At 36.4% G+C, this 14,461-nt stretch overlaps 1 protein-coding gene across 6 annotated transcripts in view; it reads right to left on the bottom strand.

Moving 5' to 3' along the window:
* The window catches only part of LOC5571463 (autophagy-related protein 9A), a 31,157-nt gene extending 24,156 nt beyond the window's left edge, over positions 1–7,001 (bottom strand). For 3 of the 6 annotated variants that reach the window (XM_021855807.1, XM_021855802.1, XM_021855806.1), the window contains exon 1: positions 6,818–7,001. The gene's annotated coding sequence lies outside the window, so the exon portion shown is untranslated. The other 3 variants (XM_021855805.1, XM_021855804.1, XM_021855803.1) reach the window with 3 other exon arrangements.
* Between the last annotated feature and the right edge of the window lie 7,460 nt (positions 7,002–14,461).

Genomic DNA, 14,461 nt, shown 5'->3' with positions numbered 1-14,461 from the left:
ATAAGATCACAGGTTGGTTCGGTAAAATATTTATACACTTGCATTGTATGTTATTATTCATCACATAATGTATGCACGCATATCGCCTCCACTTTTGTACGTAGAAGGCCTTTTCGCGAAATCTTATAAGTGAAATTTTGCACATATAAAGCCTCCAGGTGATTTCGTTAAACGTACATTTTGGTTATCTGGGTACTGAACAGTTGCTTCATTACATTACTTTGCACCTGCTATATTGTAATGATGTTTATTCCTGTTTCCTAATAAGGACTGTTTATTTTACATCGCTAATTTAACAAACAACATTATTGCAGTTTAACTCAGCATCATGTTTAACAACATTTTAATTATTTCCATGTGAAGCCTTTGTTCAGGCGTTGTTCACAAAAAAATGGAGAAGTTATAAAGCGTGTCGTTGTATATTGACTATATTCTACAACTTCGAAATCACTTTATAAGCATTTATCACAGCTTTTATTCAACTGCCACAAAATTAATTGAAAACAAATAAATGGTCAAAAATCGCTTATCACTGTACTTAAAATGCAGTGTATACTTTTTTTTATTAGGGGAAGGTGGTCCAATTCGGACCCTTTTCTAATTAGGACCATCAAACATTTCTCAATACTGGCGCTATTGTAAAGATCGTGTGTACCGTTTTTCTACCCACCGTCTGACTAGGATCTAACACAAAACATTTGACGCCTTCCAGTTAATTCGTTTGATTTTTATGTTAGCTTGTTGTTTTGAAGTGCTCTAGTGTGCTATCGGTTAGCATTATTTCCAAGCCTCTGGAATTGACAATAATTCTCCAATCTTTCTGTGTTATTTCATAATCGAATCCCCCAAGCCTAAGCTTTCATCTGACCATATGGTTTTCAAATGTCTATGCACTGTTTGTGCTCAACTAGTTTGAATATCTCAAAATGTATATTGGTCCAATCCGGACCTTTTGATGTGGTTCAATACGGACCTCTTGCTTTTTCAACGAACGAAGTCTATTTCAAACGCTCTGATCCGTGAAAGTCTTCTCGACTTGCCAGAAAATCACAGAAGTTGTAATATTTATGGATGGTGCCTTTGTTCATGCTGCGGTGAAGTAAAAGTCTTCGAAAAATCTATGAAATACGGTAGTCAACAAAACAAAGTAATCAATAAATCAGCCACTTGAAAAGAATATCTATTAATACCACTGCCTATTTTAGATACAGCGTTCCAAATTTGTATGGCAATACGAAACAAAAAACAAAACGTTTGCGAGTGCTCAGAACAATACAATCAACTTTCTCTAACCCGATATAATGTTTTTTTTTTTAAGATGAAAATAATCACTTTAATATAGCGTATTTTGACCCTAACATGTAAGTATGTCGATACTTCTCCAACTCGATGTCCCAAGATTCGATGCTGTCTCCTTCAGTTTCTCGAACAAGTTAACCTTTTCAACCCGATATTTTCATGCCATGATTCTCACTCTTTCTCTATCTTTATTAATGAGATTTTAAGCCCTGAGCTAGTTCATCTCGGTATCAACGGCTTTACTTCTCTTCCGAAGGAAGTCGTCACAATAACTTTTTACATCATACGTACGTGGGGATGGGATTCAATCCCAGGTCCTCGGCGTGAGAGTCGTGTTTTCCAACCACTACATCAAGTCCGTCACTGATGTGATTCTTTTTTTGTTGAAATTTTACTATTTTTTTTAGCAATGTTGCTTTTTATAATGTTTTTGTCAAAATAACAAAAAGCTCCATAATTTAAAAAATATTTCCTTTATCTCGATATGTCCAATACGTCCAACGTTCAGTTTAAAATCGAGTTAGGGAAAGTTCACTGTACTAAATTTTGAATTAGTCTCAGATGTCACCCATGTTTTTTAATGAAATTTACATTTTACTTGAGCTGGTTCTGATTCGAGCTGAATTGGATTTTTTTGCGCATTGAATTAATTTGTTATGCTTGCGCTTATTGAAGAAGCTCAACAAGCTTTGATACCAAACAACTCGGTGGTTTATTTTATAACTACCATAGCATAGGTATAGGTCCGAATTAGAACATGTGGGGTCCGAATTGCAACAGGGTTGGTTCAATTCGGACCTTTTGCAGAACTTCGTTCAAACATGTCTAGCCATGTCCTGGTAGGAGATATCACAAAACTCTTTGAGACAAAAGTCCGCGCGCTAAATCAGGCTTTCAAGAAAACATAAAACTTTTTATGCCGTACATCATGCTGAAAAGATATGGCCAAAAAACTGTTACTAGGTCCGGATTGGACCATGTTCCCCTAATTAATAATTACTTTTAATAATAACCTACACGCAAAAAAATTGTGCGGTAAAACTACCATTTTAGGGGGTTAACTTAAGCGCTCGCACCGGCAATTTTCAGCAGACCAGAAATGCGCTTGATTTTACCATGTCTGTAGTTGGAATCAGATTGTTGTAAATTATTTCTGTCAAATATACCAGTAATGCGGTAGGGTGTACCGTAAACATAGTAAATTGGTCTGGATTTCCATGGTAGTTTTAAGAATGGGCGTAGTCAGCTAAAATAGTTATTTTTACCACAGAATTTTTTCCCGTGTAGATACTGGATTCAAACTCGAAACCTTCCCATCGTCAGCGGTATACCTTGCCAACTGCGCCATCCTTGAATTCATTTATCAGCCTTCCAGTGCTTAATATAAACCTCTTGCAGCTGAATATTGATCATGCTTGAGCTTCTATTCAACAGTGTCTAATCAACACGTGCTATGCTGGTCAACAACTGAACAAGCGCATTATTTCTGCTGCTGTTCAGTACTGATGCAAGCTGAATTCAGTCGGCTATTTATAGCGCACAGTGAGAAAATAAATGTCAATACTTATAAAAAAAAATTAATCACAAAGTAATAAATTCATTATAAGTTTTAACTTGTTAAAACTTTAATTTAATTGTTCATCTAACTATATTAAAATTCATACTTTATTTTTATTAGGTTAATATTTTAATCATTTTTGTCGTATTTTTCTATCTACTAAGCATTATGGAAATATAAAATATATTTCAATCATTGGTATGTTAAATGTGCTCTTTTTGTTTTTATATAATCCTATATAAGAAGACTGATTCGAAATATTTTCTAAAAATAATTCAATAATTGTATTGAGAAAACATCAGTTATAATTGTATTCAACATGTTTTTAGATATTAGTAAGTTAGTGATTAATTCGCCAAGGGTGAAAAGCCACTCAAATAGAGATAAATAATAATAATATTAGTAAGTTGAACATTGCAATACATTAGGAATACAACGCAATTTTTAGATATTTTGTCCATTTTTCGAAAATTTGGCTATGGCGTGACCTCTTTTGTAAGACTTATTTGTTGCTGAACAATTTGTTTAGTAATCCTTATTATGGCCTTCTTTGGATTAACTGCTCGGATTAATATGTGCCTATAGTAGCTCTACTTCTAATTTCTGTTCCTATAGTAGCACTAGCATCACTTTTATATTTTTCCTTTAAAGTGTGGATCAAAAGCTTTCGTTTTATGTAAAAAATGTTCTTAATTCATCAATAATTTCGTATAATAAAAAACAGTTTCTCTCAGTAGCGCTACTATAGGAACAATAGTTTTACTACAGGCGCAAGGGAGCTCAAATTTTAAGTGAAACAAATTATTTCGATCACTTTTTGAACAAGATCAAGCCGTGTATCAATGGTACTTAGATAAATAGCTCCTGACCTTCATGTCAAAAAATATTTTGAAACGATTTATAGCGAAACGGCACTGCCAAATGGCAGTGCATTTTCGGAGATTTATTCCTTCCTAAACCGAGTGGTTAGAATCCGCGGCTACAAAGCAAAGCCATGCTAAATGTGTCTGGGTTCGATTTCCGTTCGGTCCAGGATCTTTTCGTAACGGAAATTTCCTTGACTTCCCTGGGCATAGAGTATCATCGTACCTGCCACACGATATACGGATGCGAAAATGGCAACTTCTGCAAAGAAAGCTCTCAGTTAATAACTGTGGAAGTGCTCATGAGAACACTAAGCTGAGAAACCGGCTCTGTCCCAGCTGGGATGTTAATGCCAAGAAGAAGAAGAAGAAAAAGAGGTTTATTCAGCTCTTACTCAAATCCCAAACTTCAAGTGGAATAACAGCTTTTTTTATAAACGGCAATTAATTGTATTCAATCAATGATTCAACTAAAAATTTGTTCAGTATTGGTTGCTGCTACGAAGCTTCTATTAAAAAGGTAAGAATCTTAAATGCTACCAATTGTTCCTTGGGTAGCCACCACAATAAAAACGGTTGCAATATTCGTTTCATACTGTACACACAAAAATGTACAAATGTGTCTTTTGTCACGAAAAGCTTATGATTTTGGCAGTTTTCAATTAAGCCTTTTAGACAATTATAGTTATTATTTTGTGATATTTTACCTAACAACTCAATCTTCTGATATTACAGAACAACCTTACGAACATTCAGTTTTCCTCATTGTCTGATGTTTGTATTTCACTCACTGATGTACCTAGCTTGGTGCTCAAATATCTAAAGCTTCCAACATATATAAGCGCATGGAAGAATGGTAGACGAGAATTGTCGAAACGAATGGAAAATAATTCAAGGGAATTATTTGCAATTTGGAAATTATATGTTGAAATTCAAGTTACCGTTTTGTCTCAAATTCCGAACATGAATCGATTTAGATTACTTAACCTTTGGGCTGTCGCGCTGTTGTACTTTGTACAACAGTTGTGATTTATATGCTATCATTTTGCAACCAAGATATCTATCGACACAAAACCAAAATGTATTCCTCAAGAATCTTCTTAAGAACAACACTCGACAGTTTTTATTTACAGTATGGCCCTTTATAATACGGTTAAATCAACAAATGTACATGGAAGTTGCATAATAATGAACGCACTATAAACGGTTCGAGTAAACCTCAGTTTGAAATCGGTAAATCTCAAAATCCAGAAAATATAGAAACTTGGGGTCTTTAGTAAAGTTGTTCTGGAGGTGACGCGTTATCTGATAGTATCTCATTTATTTCGGAATTTGACCGCTAGGTGGCACTAGTGGGCATGGAAGTCTTACTTTCGTTTTGCAGATATTTCAGGATCCTGACCATTTAGAAAGATGGCGTCTTCGGCAAAGTTGTTTAATAAGTTAAGGACCATCATTGTTCGAGCTAGTTGATTCAACATTTTGCCACTAGGCGGCGCTAGTGAGCATGAAACTTTTGTTTGCAGATATCTCAGCAGCCTGACCACTTAGTAAGGTAGTGTCTTGGGCAAAGTAGTTCAGTAGCTCAAGGGCTCTCATTATTTGAGCCAAGAAATAGGATATTTTGCCAATTTTACGGAAACTGTAGGATCTTGACTTTTTAGACATGCACCTTCGGCAACGCTGTTCAGAAGCTCAGGGGCTATCATTATTTTACAAAATCTCGAATTTTAAGGATTAAACAAAAAATAATTTAAGCTACTGAACAACTCTGCTGAAGACGCCATCTTTCTAAGTGATCAGGCCCCTGAGATATTTGCGAAACAAATGTTTTGTGCTCACTAGCACCGCCTGGTGGCGAAGTTTTGAATCAACTAGCTCATACAATGATAGTCCTTGATTTACCGAACAACTTTGCCGAAGACGCCATCTTTCTAAGTGGTCAGGATCCTGAGATCTGTGAAACACAAGTTTCATGCTCACTAGCGCCGCCTAGTGGCATAATTTATTGGTTAAAATAATCATAGCCCTTGAGCTACTGAACAATTTTGCAGAAGACGTCATCTTTCTAAGTGGTCAGACTCCTGGGATATTCGTAAAACCAAGGATGTTGTACAAAGTACAACGCGCGACTACTCGCGTTACAAAAATTCGCGCGACGACCGAAAGGTTAACTTTTAAAACGATTGTTGAAGAAAATCCCTCAAATTTCTTTGCAGGATGATTAATTACTGTATGATTCGAGTCCTCTACATTTAATAGTTGTTAAAATACTAATTCTTACCTCTAAAATCTCCTCTGTTCGGAAAATGAGTCATGTTCGGAATTTGAGACGAAACAGTTTATCTAGCGTGCAGATTTAGTCAACCGAAGTTGATCATTTTGTATGAAAAATCGAAAAATTTGCAAAAGTATCGTCCAATGCTGTATGTTAGAAGCAACAATTTGTATCTCCAGCGTTTGAAAACCTCTGCTCAGCCAGCACACATACACGATCCCAAACCCGTATAACCACTGTGTGCCTGTGCCAGCTGATTTTTATTCGAATACAAACGAAGGAAGAAACCTGAAGCCAGTCTGCGATCGCGAAATAATATGACGGAAAAAGGTCTAGCCATTTCATCACGATGGGTGAATGAAATCGAAACTGTACCCTGCACTGTTAGAAACTATTAGAAGCCATTAGAAATAATGTAAACTTTGAGGCAGCTTAATTTTGTTTGCAAATAAATGCTAAGCTATTTACCACACTCGTAAAAGACCTTCAAACCGATTACCACTATACGAAAGAAAACTCTGGGATTAATCAAACGCAAAATACCAAAACAAATTGATGGAGCGCACAAAATGACTAACTTCTTCCTCACTACGGCTAACTACTACTCGCAAATGGCCATTCCACCCGCCGCGCCGTTGGCTGATCCTCTGACAAGCTACACGACCAAATCGCAGACAGTCGAGCCAGGAAACAAAGAAAGTAAAATTTTGAACGCAATTTATTTCACGCGACGCAATCCGACCGCTGCTTCAAATCTGGCACGTGCGTAATCTACTTCTTTCTACACGGAAGGACTTCTACCCCATTCGGATTACCTACCTCTGGATCGGAGGGTCCTGGCCACAAACGGATGTAAAAGATGCGAGTTTTTCCTCTTGCTAAAAAACAACACCAACAACACTGTGACTGACGAAAATTTTCTGATCTTCCTCGATGTGTGTTTCTCTCTGCCTTCTGCTGCCTCCCGTTGTTTTTGCTTTTCTGATGATGGGCGCTCTTCTTCCGCTTCTTACCTGCAGGTAGCAGTGGGTGACAGTCGTATGAGAGTGTGTTGGTGTTCGGTTTGTTTTGTTTTGACTGGGCATCAAGTTCGAATGTTTTTCGAAAATCCAGCGGAGCTGGATTCTACAAACGGGAAACGTATTTCAAGCGTTTTCTGGAATGAGGGCGCGAGCCATCACAAATGTCACAAATATTCCTCACGGAGAAACTAAGGCGGCATCCATTTATTACGTAACGCTAAAATTTGAAATTTTTGACCACCTCCCCCCCCCCCTCCGTAACGCTTTCTGTATGAAAAATTTCAAATTTTTGTATGGACCGTAACGCTTGAGCCTCCCCCTAGAGCGTTACGTAATTTGTGGATGCCGCCTAATATAATAGTTGACGTAACAAGTTGCAGAATGATGATTTTTACGGTACAAGTCGTAATTGGGTTGTTTAGCGATAAAAAAGTTGGTTTTCGTAGCTTGATCGAAAGAGAACATTTTTCTAAGTATAACACAATTTAATGGACAGTATGAATAAAATGTAGTAGAGTTGAGTTTATAAACTATGTATTATGTATCCGGTAGAAATCAAGACCAACATTTATTTATAATTATTGTTTTCTCGGGCCCCGTGCGTCGCAGCTAATATGTGAATAGTGCGCTGTGTTCATAAAAATCGTAAGAATGCAGCGCCACACTAAAAAACTGATTTCAAAATCGCGCGAGTTGAGGCGCGTCGCGAGTCTCAAAGCCCAAACGCAATGATAGCGGAACGGCAACGGAAAGCGGAACCGGTTCACCAGCATGAACTACAACAAGCTTGTCGACTCAGTGTTGATTAAATTTCATTCGTTGTCAGCTCAGTCGAGATGGTGTGATTCATGCTGGCGAACCGGTTCCGCATTCCGTTGCCGTTCCGCTATCATTGCGTTTGGGCCTTCACTGGCGCGATCCGGTTTAGTGGCGGTGCGACAATATAATGAAGTATACTACATTCTCGGCAATAAACGATACATGTGGAACACGAGTGGAATATGTTTGTGTCGTTTTCCTTTCTACGCCTTAAGAACATACTACAAAAACGTAAAAGGCGAAACAGATTGCCACAAAACACACAACAACCCGCAAGGAGTAAATATATGAATAAAAGTCACCCGCGTCCAACCACCGTTAATGAAAGAAACTACAATGCGCCGAGCTACAACAGATGTTCCATCATCCATCAGAGAAATACCAGTAGGAACTGTTACAACCGTAGCAATACTAATGCCGCAGGAGATATTGACTTCAGAACAAATACTCCTCTTCTAGACAGAGAATTACTAGCAGCAGCGAAGGAAAGATTTTCGAGACCACCTCCCGCTTCGTATCGTCCAACCATAGCATTCCAGAGAGGAGAAGTGCTGAACCCGTACCCTAGCGACAGACAACCGAATACGCCACACCGAACAAATGCCGCACCAGCACGTTTGAATGGAAGGTGCTCCTGCCAGTGTTTTTGCCAGAATTGACGCACTTCACAGAGGAAGGTAATATTAGTATCTTAACACGCAATGAATGTATTGCTAATAATTTAGGCTATGACGAAGGCTCAAATGACTGCGGCAACCATTCGAGTTGTGATAGGAATTGTATAAATTTAAATTATGAACACTTAAATGAATCTGTTAATGCAAGGCATGATGTAGACCTTCCAAAAGCTTCCGAGGCTCTTGTTTATTGTCAGAATTTCAATCGTATGAGAGGATCTTCAAAAATCAAGCAAATCCATAAAAACATATTAGCGTCATCTTTTTCGATCATATTAGGCACAGAAACAAGTTGGGACGAATCTATAAAAAGCGAAGAAGTTTTCGGATGTGATTATAACGTTTTTAGAGACGATCGCGATTTTCTTATGTCACAAAGAAAATCAGGAGGAGGGGTCCTCATTGCAGTCTCTTCAAAATTTAATTCTGAAATTATTTGTTCTTCGAAATTCAAAGAGTTTGAACATGTTTGGGTGAAAGTAAATATAGAAAACGAAAAACATGTATTTGCATCAGTGTACTTTCCACCTGATCATGCCAACAAACATGCTTACGACTCCTTTTTCAAAAATGCTGAAGATATCATATCTGGTCTTCCCCCTGAGGTGAAAGTACACATATATGGTGACTTCAACCAACGCAATGCTGACTTCATCCCTGATTTTGAAAATGAGGGCATCATGCTTCCAGTGGTCGGGGAAAATGAAACGTTACAATTAATTTTCGACAAAATTGCAATTTTGGGCTTGAACCAAATTAATCATGTAAAAAATCGGCAAAATTGTTACCTTGACTTTCTATTGACAAACATCCAAGAAGATTTCTACGTTAATGAAAGTATTGCACCCTTGTGGAAAAATGAAGCATTTCATACAGCACTGGAATACTCATTATTTATTCACAATAACTGCAGACCCACAGTGTGCGAATATGAGGATATCTATGAATACGATAATGCAAATTATGAAAACATAAAAAATAGAATAAACTTAATTGACTGGCAATCACTGATCAGAGAAGAAAATAATGTCGAAAAAGCTGTTGATATATTTTACAGTTTACTAATGGAAATTATTCGTGAAGAGGTACCTGTGAAAAGGAAAAAACTTTTTGGTAATTCAAAAAATCCCATCTGGTTCAATAGAAATAACAGGAATTTAAAAAATCGAAAGCAAAAGGCTCACAAAATTTATAAAAAACATGGAAGTGATGATAATATGCAGAAATACCTGGACTTATGTGAGCAGTTGAACATTGCTATAAATTCTGCACTTGAAGAGTATATAGAAAAATTGAGAGCGATATAAAGTCATGCCCAAGAAGTTTCTTTAATTATACTAAAACAAAATTAAAATCAAACAATCTACCATCAAAAATGCAACTTGACGATAAAGACGCTAACAACCCGGAAGAAATTTGCCACCTCTTTTCAACGTTTTTCCAAGAAATCTATACGACATTTTCAGAAGAGGATCGGGACCAAAATTATTTTTCATTCTTCCCTGCCCCCTCAAATGACATTAGTGTGCACCAGATAAGTGTACAAGACATCTTATCAGGCTTGAAAGGATTGGATGCCACAAAAAGTGCAGGACCTGATGAAATCCCTCCAGTATTTATGAAGAAGCTTGCTGTTGAATTAACATCTCCTTTGTTTTGGCTGTTCAATATGTCACTAAAATCCAGCAAATTTCCTAAAATCTGGAAGAAATCATTCTTAGTACCTATTTACAAATCAGGGAAGAAAACTGATATTCGTAATTATCGTGGAATTGCTATAATTTCCTGTATTCCAAAGCTCTTTGAATCCATTGTTAATAGAAAATTGTTTGGGCAATTAAGGAACAGAATTACAAATGCACAACATGGATTTTTTAAAGGCCGTTCCACTTCTACAAATTTACTAGAATTCACCAATTATACTTTGAATGCTATGGACAATGGTAACTATGTAGAGGCTCTGTATACTGATTTCAGCAAAGCATTTGACCGCATTGATATCTCTATGTTACTCTTCAAGTTAGAAAAAAATAGGATTTGATAAACCATCTTTAAACTGGATACAATCATATTTAACAAATCGGCAACAAATAGTGAGATATAATGGTAAAAAATCGAATCCTATCCAAGTTACATCAGGAGTTCCTCAAGGCTCACATCTAGGACCTCTTCTTTTCATATTATATGTAAATGATATTTCCTACATTCTTAAGCATATAAATATTCTTATCTATGCCGACGATATGAAGTTATTCATGGAAATCAAGTATGCTAACGACATTGACATATATCTGAGTGAAATATCTATTTTTGATGAATGGTGTAGTAAAAGCCTACTTCAGTTAAATGTTAAAAAATGTAATTTAATTACTTTTAGCAGAAAGCGAAACACAGAAGAAACAACTGTAGTTTTAGGAAATCAAATCGTTGAAAAATGCGATAGGGTCAGAGATTTAGGCGTAATTTTAGACTCAAAACTCACTTTTATCGATCATTACAACACCATTATACATAAAGCAACAAATATGCTTGGTTTTATCAAACGCTTTGGTTCTAACTTTAATGATCCATACACTATTAAAACTTTGTACGTCGCTTACGTGAGGTCTATATTAGAGTATTGTAGTATTGTATGGTCTCCTTTTATGAAGACGCATGAAGAACGTCTTGAATCAGTTCAAAAGCAATTTCTGTTATATGCTCTTCGTAAATTGGGCTGGACATCCTTCCCTCTTCCATCTTATGAATCAAGATGCATGCTCATTGATATTCAGACATTGAAAAAGCGTCGCGAATTCGCTATGGTTTCATTAGTGAACGATATTGTTTCGCATCGTATTGATTCTCCTAACCTATTAAACAGTTTAAATTTTTATACTCCTTCCCGGCAATTTAGGAATCGTAACTTGTTTTTTATTAATCACCGTCGTACTAATTATGCAAAATTTTCTCCTCTAAACCGAATGATGAGTTTATATAATCAACATTGCGAAACAATAGACTTAACAATGTCACGTAGTAACCTAAGAACACAGACAAACAGACGTCACACTCTCATCATTGTCCATCGACCACCTTTTTAACGGTCGATTCAAAAATATTGTAGGTGGCCAATCCACCACCTACAGCGCTTGCATCGTTTTTGTTCGCGTTTGACGTTTACACACTACCGCCATCTGTTGGCCCGTCGGCCAAACAACCAATTTTAGCATTGGGCGTACATGTACTCGTGACTATGATTTTGATCGAAATTTGTTCTAAGTGTTACGTCTGTTTGTCTGTGCTAAGAATATACTTTAACTCTGTAAGATATAGCAGTATATAGATTTAAGTGTTAACATGTAGTCTACTTTGATTGACGATAATAAATAAATAAATAAATAAATAAATAAATAAATAAATAAATAAATAAATAAATAAATAAATAAATAAATAAATAAATAAATAACGCGTTAATATGCATAAAGGTAACATTTACTACAAAGCTTCAGAGGTTGCTACTCATGCTTTGAGATTATTGAAATGAATGGAATAATTAAAATTTAAGTAAATATCATGAGAAAACGATGTCAATTTTCGTAAGGTATTTCCGGAATCCATAGAAACACTGATATTTCGAAAAGAATTTTGAGATTCCAATTCGGAATCCTTTTTTGGCGTTACGTCCTAACCGGGACAGAACCTACTTCTCAGCAAGTGGTCTTGTAAGCACTTACACAGTTATTAACTGAGAGCTTTCAATGCCAATTGACCATTTTGTCTGTGTATATCTTGTGAGGGGGTACGAAGATACTCATTACGTTAATTATGTTCTGGCATTACGATAATCATTTTGTTTCTTAGGAATCCTCGGTTGTCGGACGGAAACAACTACAGTGGGGATTCGCTCGTTGGGGGTCCGCTACATGGAATGACTCGATTGTTGGATGTTCGCTGGTTGGAAAATATTCCAACCAAAGAGCACTCAAATGTCAACAGAAATTGTCAAACTGACTTTGACGTCTGAGTAACATCGCATTGCAATCTCCATATATAGAACAAATGCGTATGCATATGTGCGTTTTGTGACGATTTGCTCTCCGTATGCGTTAGTGTGGATCATTTTCACCAGCTGTCAGTCGTTCCAACTAACGGATCGGATTCACTAGATGGAAGGCAGTCGTGTTCCAACCAGCGAATCCCCGCTGTATTTATAAGTAATTCTTGCTTTTTTTTTAATTTGTTTACTGGCATATCGGTCTATTTTGCTCAAGGTGACGGTCACTCTACACACTTCAGTCGGCACACATAGATTTAAGTTGTGCCTTCAGAGCGCCAAGGTGCGCCAAGTGCGCCAGACTTGCTATAATTTTACTTACTATAAAAACTCAAAGAACTGAAATTATCGGAAAACTGTCTCAGCAAACATTGACATTCAGTCTAGTACACGACACTGAAGACGGTATAGTACTAAATTCGGGTTTTTCATCCACTTATAGGTATTTTACTAAACAGCTCGAAGATTAATTATTGGCATTCAATTTTTCTACTTGTCTGCCTCTGGTTTTAAAATTTCAGCTATTCTAGGAGTTGAATTTCAAAAGTTTTAGTATTTTAGTTAATCTTATTGTCCCGCAAGGTTTTTTTTATGTAATTTTCATTCATTCAGGAACTAAAACAAATCGTTTATTGATTTTGATGGAATTCAAATGATGCCGGCATAGAATCGAGAGGGACAGCGGAAGAAGCTCGGAGAAAACGAATAATGTAAACGATTTTTTATTGTGAATTAATAAAATAAATGTCCGTGGTTTCTCTGTACACGCCTTAATCGAGACTCCTAAATATTTTATTGGTTTTTCAAAAAGCATATTAACAAAACTCATTGCTTTTTTCACTTTTCCGGAAGCTAGGAATAGGGTCCTAAAGCCCTGTCCCAATTTTAGTGCCAAACGGTTAAGTTTAGGCCAAAAACACATGTTTACTCAATTTTCTAATGTGTTCCGTTGGTTTAAGCCCAAAAAACATTTTTTTAGATTTGGTCACATCCTTTGGCTTAAACTCAAATTTTGGGTGTATTTTGTTTTCCGTGTCCCTTACGAAATGTCAGATACGAACAACCCCAGTGGTCGAACTAAAACCCCTGTGGTGTTTTTGTCGACTAAGCGAACGTCAAACATGATCAAAAGTGTCAAGGTTCATTTATGAACCAAATTTTTAAATTAAAGTTTAAACATGTTATAGCCATTATTTGAGCGGGAAAAATTGCTAAAGTAGTTACAATAACATGCTTTTTCGTGTTATTAAATAAAAACAAGATTTCATTAAAAATTTTAGGACCCAATTCGTAGATTTCATCGGGATAACATTGGCGAAACTGTAAGGCAGGACATCAAATTATGCTGTAAGCCAGGATAGCGATGTTTTTGGCGAGGATTGATTGAATATACTGCTCCCTAAAGATTAGAATGGTTATGAATAAAATGGTATATAACATACAACAGCGCATGAAGCACGTCAAATCTAGAATAATACACTGATCTAAAATATCGGATTTTATCTAGAAGGGCATCTGAACGGTGATCTGGATGTGTCGCCACCCTCGGAAAATAGTGAAAACATTTATGCAATGTTTGTGGAATGGTTTTTGTGTTTATTAAGCAAACATCACTTACACACGTGAATTTAACTATAAATTACTGTTATTTTAACAGTTTGACAATCTGTTGAACGCATTGGTATTTGTATATTTGTATATTTGCAAAAAAATATCCATGTATATTTTTGTATTTGCAATAAATTATCCAAATTTTGTTACAATACGTCAAGACCACATTCGTGACTATGCCCTTAAGAGATGGATTCTGCATTCTCATCTCTCTTTCTCTCTTGTTTTTCAGTGTGTACATTTTCGAAAATCGACCCCTCAAATGCGACTCTGTGTTACATAAAACGTCAAACAAGTG

The sequence above is a fragment of the Aedes aegypti genome, chromosome 3 (assembly GCF_002204515.2).
Source record: "Aedes aegypti strain LVP_AGWG chromosome 3, AaegL5.0 Primary Assembly, whole genome shotgun sequence".
Lineage (NCBI taxonomy): Eukaryota > Metazoa > Arthropoda > Insecta > Diptera > Culicidae > Aedes > Aedes aegypti.
The sequence above is the reverse complement of the archived record's forward strand: the minus strand, read 5'-3'. Positions and strand labels throughout refer to the sequence as shown.